Raw genomic sequence first — 10738 nt, forward strand, 5'->3', positions numbered from 1 at the left:
CACAATTCACCCATTTCTGGGCAAAGTTCATAGCTGTGTGAATTCCACGTAAAATCTGCCTTTGCGATATAATTTATAAACTTACCTCAATGTAAATGATGAACTTGGTTGATAATAATATGTCACCCAGTATGAAAAGTGATATAATTTAGCAATCTGTGTCTTCTGGTCCTTGTACTTTTGAAAAGCTTTGTCCACTTTCTGGAGATTACCTGTTTTTCCCTTTACCTTCCTTCAGAGCCAAGAACCTGACAGGGAACAATAATGAGATACCACTGCATACCTATTTAGAATGGCTAAAATCCAGAACACTGACAACACCAAATTTTGGTCAGGATGTGGAGCAATAGGAACTCTCACTCATTGCTGGTGAGAGCGCAAAATTGTACAGCCACTTTGGAGATTTCTTATAATATTAAACATAACTTACATGTGATCCAGCAGTCACCCTCCTTAGTGTTTAACCAAATGAAATGAACATTTATGTCCACACAAAAACCTGCACACACTCTATAGCAGCTTTATAATTTTTAAAAAATGATGACATCTTTTCTTTAAAGTTTTTTTTTTTTTCATGAGAGTGAGAGACAGAGAGAGAAAGAAAGAGAAAGAAGGACAAGTACCCTCAACAGAGTCTCATGCTGCAATCCCCCCAGCCAGGATCATGGCCTGTGCGGCCAGTGTGTACAGGTCAACTTAGAAACCAAATCTGTAGTCTTCAGTATGGATCCAGCATTGCCTGAGCAGTGCATGGCTGCTACACCATGGAGCAGGCCCAGCAACTTTCCTTTTAATTGCCATTACCTGGAAGCAACCAAGATGTCCTTGAATAGATAAATACACTGTGATGCATCCATACACTGGAATATTATTCAGTACTAAAAAGAAATGAGCTACCCAGCCATGAAACAACCTAGGGGAAACTTAAATAAATGTTATTAGATCAGTCACTGTGGCACAGCAGTAACACAGTGGTTAGTAATGCCAAAGCCACATGGGAGGGTCACAGGTCATGGCATGCCTGTGACCCTGATTGGCTGAGGCTAGGGGGGATGATTGCAGCATGAAGAAACCTGTTGGAGATGCCTATCTCTCCCTCTCTTTCTCCTTCCCTCTCGCATGAAATAAATAAATAAAAATTTTGAAAAATGTATATTATTGGGCCAGCTGGTTGTGTAGTGGTTAAGGCAGCTGGGTCTCATATGGCCAACAGCATGGCTGAAATCCAGGCCCAGGGGCTTGAACAACGTGTTGGATGCATATGCATGCATGCCCAAAATCCCAAGAGGAGAATGAAGGGACTGAAGCATAGCCATCCACCTTTGGGGGTGGGGGTGCTTTCTCACTTTCTCTTTCTCTCTTTTTCTCTGGCAAGAGAGAGAAAGGCAATAGCCTTACAAGGCATGTAGCAAAAATAAAATAAAATAAAAATTATTAAATGTATGTTATTAAATGAGGAGAGCTAATCTGAAAAGTGTATAAACTCTACAAGAGAGACAGTGAAAAGATTAGTGGTTGCCAGGGATTCATGGGAAGGGAGAGGTAAATTGGTGGAGCACAGAGGTTTTCCAGAGCAGTGAAAGTGTTCATGTGATACTGTACTATTGTAGACGTGTCATCATTATTCACTCAAATCCATAAAATGTGCAAGAGTGGACCCTAATGTAGACTATGGACTTCAGATGATAACCAGATGTTGATGTAGAGTCATCGATTGTACCAAATGTACCACTCTAGATATTGGTAACATGGCAGGATATGCATAAATGGGATCTGGGGGTACATGGGAAATTTCTTTATTTTCTGCTCAATTTTGCTGTGAACGTAAAACTCTAAAAAATAAAATCTACTAAAATAAAATAAAAGTAAAGTTAAAAGAAAGAAGAAGAAGAAGGAGAAGAAGGAGAAGAAGAAGAAGAAGAAGGAAGAAGAAGAAGAAGAAGAAGAAGAAGAAGAAGAAGAAGAAGAAGAAGAAGAAGAGGGAAGGGAAGAAGAAGAAGAAGAAGAAGAAGAAGAAGAAGAAGAAGAAGAAGAAGAAGAAGAAGAAGAAGAAGAAGAAGAAGAAGGAGAAGAAGAAGAAGAAGAAGAGGGAGAGAAGAAGAAGAACACGGCCAGCAGGTGGCATGGAGGTTAAAGGCAGCTGGATTCTCCATGACCAACTGCGGTGAGTTCCAGACCTGGTGGCTTGAAACTCATGCCAGTGCGTGTGCAGGTGTTCCCAACATCCCAGGAGAACAGAGGAGGAAGGATTGTGGCACGGCCATTCCCCCTAGGAAAGGTGATTTCTCCCCTTTCTTCTCCCTGGCTCTCTCTGTCTTTTCAGTGAGTATATGTACCCTATGGCTAAAATCTTAAAAAAAAAAAAAAAAAGAGAGAGAGAGAGAAAAAAAAGGAGAAGGGGGAAGAGGAGGAGGAGGAGGAAGAAGAAGAAGATAAGAAGAAGAAAGATGAAAAGAAAAAGAAAACCATGTCTGGTGCATGTGTCTGCATGCCCAGAATCCCAAGAAGAGACTGGAGGAGAAGGGATTGTAGCATGGTCATGCCCCCTGGGGGTGATTTATCACTTTTCCTCTCTCTCTCTCTCTGTTTTGCTCTGGCAAATGCACTCCCATTTTAGCAAAAAGAAAGAGAAAGAGAAAGAAAGAAGGGAGGAAGGATGGAAGGAAGAAGGAAAGAAAGAAAGAGAAAGAAAGGGGCCAGTAGGTGGCATGGTAGTTAGGGAGCTGGACTCCCACATGGCCAATCATGATTCAGCTCCCAGACCTAGTGGCTCGCTTTCTCACTTTCTCTTTCTTTTTCTCTCTATCTCTCTCTGGTCAAATTAAAGAATAAATAATAATAACAAATAAAAATAAAATGAACAAATAAATCTTTAGGGGGAAAAAAAAGAAAGAAAGCTCATTTCATCATCTCCAGCACCCACGAGTGTTGTAATGGGGAGAAAAATAGCAACAAAATGGGTCCACAGGTGCCATGATGGTTAAGAGCACTGGACTCCCACGTGGCCAACTGCGGTTCAGGTCCTGGACCTGGAGGAGGCTTGCTTTCTCACTTTCTCTCTCTCTCTCTCTCTCTCTCTCTCTCTCTCTCTCTCTGTGTGTGTGTGTTGTGTGTGTGGTGTGTGTATGTCCCTCTCTGGTCAAATATAAATAAATAAATAAATGAAAGTTAAATAAAATAATTATTTTAAAAAATAGCAACAAGAGCAACAACAAAAAACCAAAGATGATTGGAGTGTAGTTTTTCTGGTAATAGATCACTGAGACTTTCAATTGCTTCCCATTACAGAGCTTTGTCCAGTTTGTTTCCCAAGATTCTATCCACATCTGTGAGCCAAATGATCATCCCCTTCCATTGAATTCCTTTCAGACTTAAGTTAACTAAAGTCAGTTTCAGTTTCCTGAGTGATACAGGTTCACACTTAGCCTCTTTTTGTTCAAGTTTATTTATTTATGACAATGTGTGTGCACATACGAGAGAAAAAGAGAGAAGCACGTCAACAGGGTCCAATCACATCACATTCCTTTTCCCCCAGCCCTCCAGTTTGTCAGGACCTTTGGCACATGTGCACACCTGGTATGTTTCAGGTCGCCTAGGCTGTGGATCCAAACCTACAGCCAACCATGTGGTTTCCAGCCCTGCAGTTCAGTATGCTATTGAGTATGTCACTGAGGCTGGACCTCACACTTAGGAGCTTTATTTCCCAGTACTTCCTATTTCAAGAAAGTGTCATTGCAAAGACTCCTCTTATTTTTTTTTTAATTCTTTATTCTTTCAGTTTTTGCTATAGGACATCTGCACTCACCAGAAAGAGACAGAGAAAGAGAAAGAGAGAAAGTGAAAAATCACTTTCCCAGGGGATTGACTACACTGCAATCCCTTCTCCTCTATTTTTCTCTTAGGAGTTTGGGCGCACGTGAACACATGCTTAGCATGATTCTCAAGCCACTGTATCCGGGGCTCGACCCACACAGTCGGCCATGTGGGACCCAATGCCTTAACCACCATACTACCTGCTAGCTTCTCCCCCATTTTTAAATGCTAGCATATTACCTTGACCTTGTCTCATCAAGACTAACCTCATACACCTCACCTCCCAGTTCTCGCTCACTGAGCTTGTTTTCCTGTAATAGCAATTCAGCATCTGTGACAGACTCTATGTGATCTTCTCTTGACCTCCATTTTCCATGCGTTGGCTTCCTCGTAGACCCTGTCTGATCTGGCAGCAGCCCAGTCTTGGCACTGAAATCACCCTCTTGAGCCACATCTGTCCTGACTTGCAGTCAGAGGGCAGCCCCCAGCGAACTGATCCTCTCTAACAAGCATAAAGAAATCTTCCTGATTCCCTTTTGTACACTTTGGTGGACAGGTCGAGCTCCTGGTTGGCACCATGATAAAAGGTGGATGGCACTTGACCACGACGGCTGTCTTCGCAGAAAAGGTCTTGTCATTCAGTAAATACGTCTAAGAACCTACCATGTTCCAGGTCCTTCAGAGACGACACAGACACTTGAAGACTTCTTTTCCCTGCTTAGAGGTAGAGAGAGGAAGAGGACTCTCAGCAACTGCCTACCGTGGCATTTACTTTACATGATGGCATGGAGCTACTGCCATTTTTTTTTTCTTTTTAATTTGCTAGAAGACATATGTTCATTGGAGAGAGACAGAAAGAGGAAAAGCGAGAAATCACACTATGGGGCAGGGTCATGGTTGCAATTTCTTCTCCATCTCCTTCCTTTTGGGATTTTGGGCCCACTCACACACATGCCTGGCGTGTTTTCCAAGCTGCTGGCTTGAGGACTCCAGCTGCACAGTTGTCTGTCTAGAATCCAGCTGCCTTTACCACCGTGCCACCCCTGGCCCCCGTGGTTGTTTTCTTCATTTAAACCTACTTACTGGGCACTTTATATGTATTACCTTACCAATTCTTTTTCTTTTTCTTTTTCTTTTCTTTTTTTTTTTTTTTTGAGAGGTTTTTGCTATAGGGCACGTGCGCTCACCAGAAAGACAGAGAGACAGAAAGTGAGAAATCACCCCCCAGGGGGGATGGCCACGCCGCAATCCCTTCTCCATTCTCCTCTTGGGATCTTGAGCATGCACGCACACGTGCCCGGCATGAGTCTAAGCCACCGGGTCCAGAACTCGAACCACGGTCGACTACGTGGGAGTCCAGCGACACAGTTATTACTGTAACTGCTGGTCCCTCACCTTACTAGTTCTTACAACACTCGGGTTGAGTAGTATTGCCATTTGTATTTTGCAGATGAGGAAATAGGCTGAGAAAGGTTAACCGAACTGCCTTAAGACATTCAAACCAGGATGTGAAGTCTCAACTGAAATTCAGGTCTGCCTGTGCAAAGCCTGTGTCTGCCCCACTCGGCTGCTCTGCTCCACTTATCAAAGTAAGACAAGAAGGCAAAGGAGGGGCTGGCATCCTTTGGTGTTTGTTAGTCCAGTGGGACTTGGTTAGTCCCAGGCCCTCTCCCCTTCAATGTATTCTTGGACCGCAGGGACTGTGCCTACCTGCATCCAGAGACACCCTCCCCAACCCTCCCCACAGCACTGTGTACCAGTCCCAGAATTCTTTGGGTGAAGAGCCAGGGGCCCACTCATTGGTCCAGATGCTATTTTTAGGTTTGCTTCTGCAGCAGACTGTCTGCTTGGTAAATGCCTGGTTTTATTTGAAGTCTTTTTGGTACAAGTGGAATGGGGTGGTGGAAGATTTGAGTTTGAACTGCATTTTACCCTTACTAGCAATCCAACTTTGACCAAACCGTACAACTCTTCTGAGCCTTGATTTCCTCATTTATGAAATGGGGATAAAAATAGCTGCCCTACGCAAAGAGAGAAGACATGTCAATTGTAAGGCATAGCACGCATGTTTGCTAGGAAGAAATTATCCCTAATGTAGGAAAGAGGAAAGCTCAGGTTGTTAAGCCTATGGGGAAGCTGGAAAAAAGGAAAGACTGGTTGATGCCAGGCCTTGTGCCTTAGTTCCTAACTCTGCTTTCTTTTTGATTCTTTAACTGACATCGTGGGTTCTATTCTTGTGCATGTGTGTGTGTGTGTGTGTGTGTGTGTGCATGTGTGTACGTGCACACTCGCCAGAAAGAGATGGGGGTTGGGGAGTAGGGGAGTGAGAAAGGATTTGGGGCATACACACATATGTTCCCTGCGTATTTTTTTTCTTTCTTTCTCTTTCTTCTTCCTTCCTTCCTTCCTTCCTTCCTTCCTTCCTTCCTTCCTTTCTTTCTTTCTTTCCCTTTCTTTCTTTCTTTCTTTCTTTCTTTCTTTCTTTCTTTCTTTCTTTCTTTCTTTCTTTCTTTCTCTCTCTCTCTCTCTCTCTCTCTCTTTCTTTCTTTCTTTCTTTCTTTAGATATTTTTGCTAAGGGCACATGTGCTCACTGGAGAGAGAGAGAGACAGAAAGTGAGAAATCACCCACCAGGGGGAAGGCTATGCCACAATCCCTTCTTCTTTATTCTCCTCTCAGGTTTTTGGACACACATGCAAATGTGCCCAGTGTGTTTCCAGCGACCGGGTATAGGATTTGAGCCATGGTCGACTACATGGGAGTCCAATGACATAACCATTATGCCATGTGTTGGCCCTACCTGGCATATTTTCAAGCCACTGGGCCTAGGACTCGAACTGTGCAGTCAGCCATGTGGTATCTAGCCCCTTAACCCACCATGCCACCTGTCTGGCCCATGGCTTCTATTCTAAGGATGAAGATAATAATATTATGTGGGAAGACATTTTCTTTAACCTCAAAGTTTATATTTTGTCTCTGATTTTAAAAGAATTCAACATGTCTTTTTCCTTTTTTAAAAAAGAATTATTTTATTGAACTTTATTTAATTAATTCATTTATTTTAATTTGACCAGAGAAGGACAGAGTGAGAGAAAGTGAGAAAGCAAGCCACCAGGTCTGGGACTAGAACCGTGGTCAACCATGTGGGAGACCAGCACTCTTAACCACCATGCCACCTGCCAGGTCCAAGAAATTAAAGCATTTATATGGACTCCTAAAACTACCGTGGGCCCCAGGCCACCCTGTCTACGTGCCTAATGGGTAAGTAGCTAGGGATTCAGATCTTCTCATTTTCCTGTCTACCTTGTTTTCCCCTGCACAATGCTGCCTCCCAGAGCCTGGGAGTGAGCTGAGCCGGCTGCCAGTCACAGACAAGAGAACAAAAGTGGGAGTGCTATGGGGGTGCAGGAAATGTTCCTGTTCATCTGGGGGACCTTGCTCCTGGACTCACTGGAGTCGATTCTCGCCAAGGTGTCCCTGAGAGGGGCTGTCTCCTGCTTCCCTGACAGTGTCTCAGGGACAGCCCAGAAGCCTTCATGTAATCAGATTCCTCCCTGCCTTACTTCCAACAGAAAACAGCTTCCCATTATCCAAAGTCTACTGGGTGTGGAAGACTTTCATGCATTGTGTCACTGGGTCATCACAATATGCAGACAGTCCCTGACTAACGATGGTTTGACTTACAAATTTTTGACTTTATGATGATGCAAAAGTGATACACATTCAACAGAAATTGTACTTTCAGTACCCGTACAACCGCTCCGTCTTTATTCTTTCACTTTCGGTATAGCATCCAACAAATTACATGACATATTCAGCACTTTAGTATAAAATAGCTGTGTGTTAGATCATTTTACCCAACTGCGGTCTAATTAAGCATGGTGAGCATGTTTAAGGCGGGCTAGACTGAGCTAGGTTGCTCTATAGACTAGGTTTTTGACTTGCAAAATTTATCAGAAAGCAACTCCATCCTCAGCTGAGAGCATTTGCACTGGTGAAGTAGGCGATATTATCTCCATTGTGCAGAGGAGGAAACAGACTAAGGGAAGTTAAGAGTTCTCAACAACAGCACACGTGGCTGTGAGCTTCCTCTATTGGTTTGGGGAACACAGAATAACTCCCTGTGTCTCTGTCCAGAACCCTGAACTCGCTTTCTCTTTTTTAAAGACGTTTTTGCCCGGGGGCATGTGGGCTCCTCGAAGAGAGAAAGACAGACACAGTGAAAGGGAAAGTGAGAAATAACTCCCCCCCACCCCCAGGGGTGATGGCCAGGACACAATCTCTTTTCCTCCATTCTCCTCCTGGGATCTTGGACATGCATACATGTGTGCCCAGCATGATTTTCAAGCCACCCAGTCTGGCACTTGAACCACAGTTGGCCATGGTGCCACCCTATGCTATCCACTGCCCTCTCCACCCCCTATACTCTCTGGAAGAGAAGAACAGGGGCGCACACGACGATCCAGCAGTGATATCACGCTCTGCAGTGCATCCCAAGACCTCTCTGTACATGCTAGGCTGGCTGAGGCTGGGGTTGCCTGTCTCTCTGTCCCTCTCCTCACTCATGGAAGAAATTAATAAACAGGCTTTTGAGAAAAAGGAGAGAAAGAGAGAATAATGACTAGGCTAGCCCAAGGTCAGGATGTGGGTGTTCGTGGAACAGGCTTGGAACTCCTTGTCCATATTTCCCATCCCCAGTTTTGGGATGCACCTTTGTCGATCTTTGAATACCCTGGCCAGGGACAGGAGATTTATGGGAGACCCCTGACCCCATTTTGCAATTAGGGGAAGAGACCTTATCAGGCCAGGTTCGGGTAGTAGGAGAGTGGCCATGCTTCTTGCCCAGAATAGGGGAAGACCAGCTGGACGAGCCTCAGGTTCCTTTTCTTAGTAGACTGGTGTCACGGACCTCTGAGAGCTCTTTGCCACTGTGGCATGTTATAAAAAGGGTTTATAGGGGCCAGCAGTTGACGTGATGGTTAAGGTGCTAGACTCCCACATGACTGACTACGGTTCAAGTCCTGGACCTGGCGGCTTGAAACTCAATGCTGGGCGCATGTGGGTGTGTGCCCCAAATCCTGAGAGAATGGAGAAGGGATTGCAGCATGGGGGAATGCTTTCTTACTGTTTCCATTTCTGTCTTTCCAGTGAGCACATGTGCTCTATAGCAAAAATCTCTCCAAAAAACGGGGTGGGTGGTTTACAAATAAAAGGTATGTTGTACAAAAGGCTGAGGGCTGTGGTCTCTCTTGTCATCCTGATCCCCATTTTTGCTTCTCCCTCTGGGTTGAAAAGCAGTCATCAGACTCCTCAGAGCAGGTCTCTGCACACACAGAGTTCATGTGAGAGTTAGAGAAAAGCACTCCCCTCAGGACCAGCAGATGGCATAATAGTTATGGCACTGGACTCTCATGTAGTCAACCACAGTTCAAATCTGGGACCTGGCAGCTTAAAACTCATGCACAGGTGCGTGTGTATACTATGTCCAAAATCCTGCGAGGAGAATGGAGAAGGGATTGCGGTGTGGCCATCCCCCTGGGGGTGGGTGATTTCTCACTTTGTCTCTGTCTTTCTAGCAAGTGCACTATATAGCAAAAATCTTTCTCTCAAAAAAAAAAAAAAAAAAAAAAAAAGGTACACCCAGGGGGAATTATAAACTTAAAAAAAAAATGTTTTTCCTTTTAGTTAAGACACTCAGTGCCAGGATCCAGGTTTGGTGTGGGATTGGAGGTTGAATTTCATTCCTACTCCCTTCTCAGCCTTTCTGCAGGGCCAGGACAGGTCTGAGAGGCCTATCTCAAGTCGGGGCCTCAGCCACAGATTTCTAGACATTCTAGATGACATTCACTATTTTCCATCTCCTAATAGAAGACTCTAGATTGACCTCAAAAAGAACACATTCTGTTCAATCTGCAGTGTAAACCCAATTGTGGGGACCAGCAGTTAGTGTAATGGCTAGGTCGCTGGACTCCCATGTAGTCGACCACGGTTCAAGTCCTGGACACGGTGGCTGAAAACTCACGCCGGGTGTGTGTGTGTGCGTGCCCAAGATCCTGAGAGGAGAATGGAGGAGCAGGGATTGTGGTGTGGCCACCCCCCTGGGGGGTGATTTCTCGCTCTCTGTCTCTCTGTCTCTCTGTCTGGCGAGCGCAGGCGCCCTATAGCAAAAACCTCTCCAAAAAAAAAAAAAAAGAAGAAGAAGAAGTAAAAATAAACAAACAAATAAATAAATAAACCAAATTATGGACCTTGAAGGTTCAGGCCTTCCCTTAGGGAAATTCTTTAACTTCCATAGGCCTCAGTTTCTCCGTCTTGGAAATGGGGATAATAGAAGATGTTTGTTTCAATGACTGGACTGCACGGAATGCAAGGCTGGCACATAGTGGGTCTGCAGCACCACGAGGACCCTGACGTTCGGCTAGCCTGGGCCTGCATGATACTCTGAGTAGCCGTGTACGTGCGGTCCTCACAACTCCTACAAGCTGGGTGATGCTTCTCTTCCCCGTTCCGTCTTGGAAATGGGGATAATAGAAGATGTTTGTTTCAATGACTGGACTGCACGGAATGCAAGGCTGGCACATAGTGGGTCTGCAGCACCACGAGGACCCTGACGTTCGGCTAGCCTGGGCCTGCATGATACTCTGAGTAGCCGTGTACGTGCGGTCCTCACAACTCCTACAAGCTGGGTGATGCTTCTCTTCCCCGTTAGTCCGGGGCCAGTTTCTAGGCGTCCGGGGCGGGGCCGACCTTCGACTGCGGGAAGCGGCAGGAGGCGACAGGATGGGTGGGGGCAGCGGGCCCGGCTGGCGAGCGGGCGAGCAAGGAGTTAAGCGGGGCCGGGGGCAGAGCGCCTGTCAGACGCGAGCATGTGCAGTTTGCACCGCATCCGTACTATGGGTGAGTGCCGCCGCCGCCGCAGCCGCCGA

At 45.4% G+C, this 10738-nt stretch overlaps 1 protein-coding gene across 8 annotated transcripts in view; it reads left to right on the forward strand.

The window, feature by feature from the left end:
• The first annotated feature begins 10564 nt into the window (after positions 1–10564).
• TMEM229B (transmembrane protein 229B) overlaps positions 10565–10738 on the forward strand; it is a 53290-nt gene continuing 53116 nt past the window's right edge. For 7 of the 8 annotated variants that reach the window (XM_006158782.3, XM_014591704.2, XM_027775863.1 and 4 more), the window contains exon 1: positions 10565–10709. The gene's annotated coding sequence lies outside the window, so the exon portion shown is untranslated. The remainder of the gene's footprint in view (positions 10710–10738) is intronic. The other variant, XM_006158779.3, reaches the window with a different exon arrangement.

Source organism: Tupaia chinensis, unplaced genomic scaffold, assembly GCF_000334495.1.
Source record: "Tupaia chinensis unplaced genomic scaffold, TupChi_1.0 Scaffold000609_1, whole genome shotgun sequence".
Lineage (NCBI taxonomy): Eukaryota > Metazoa > Chordata > Mammalia > Scandentia > Tupaiidae > Tupaia > Tupaia belangeri.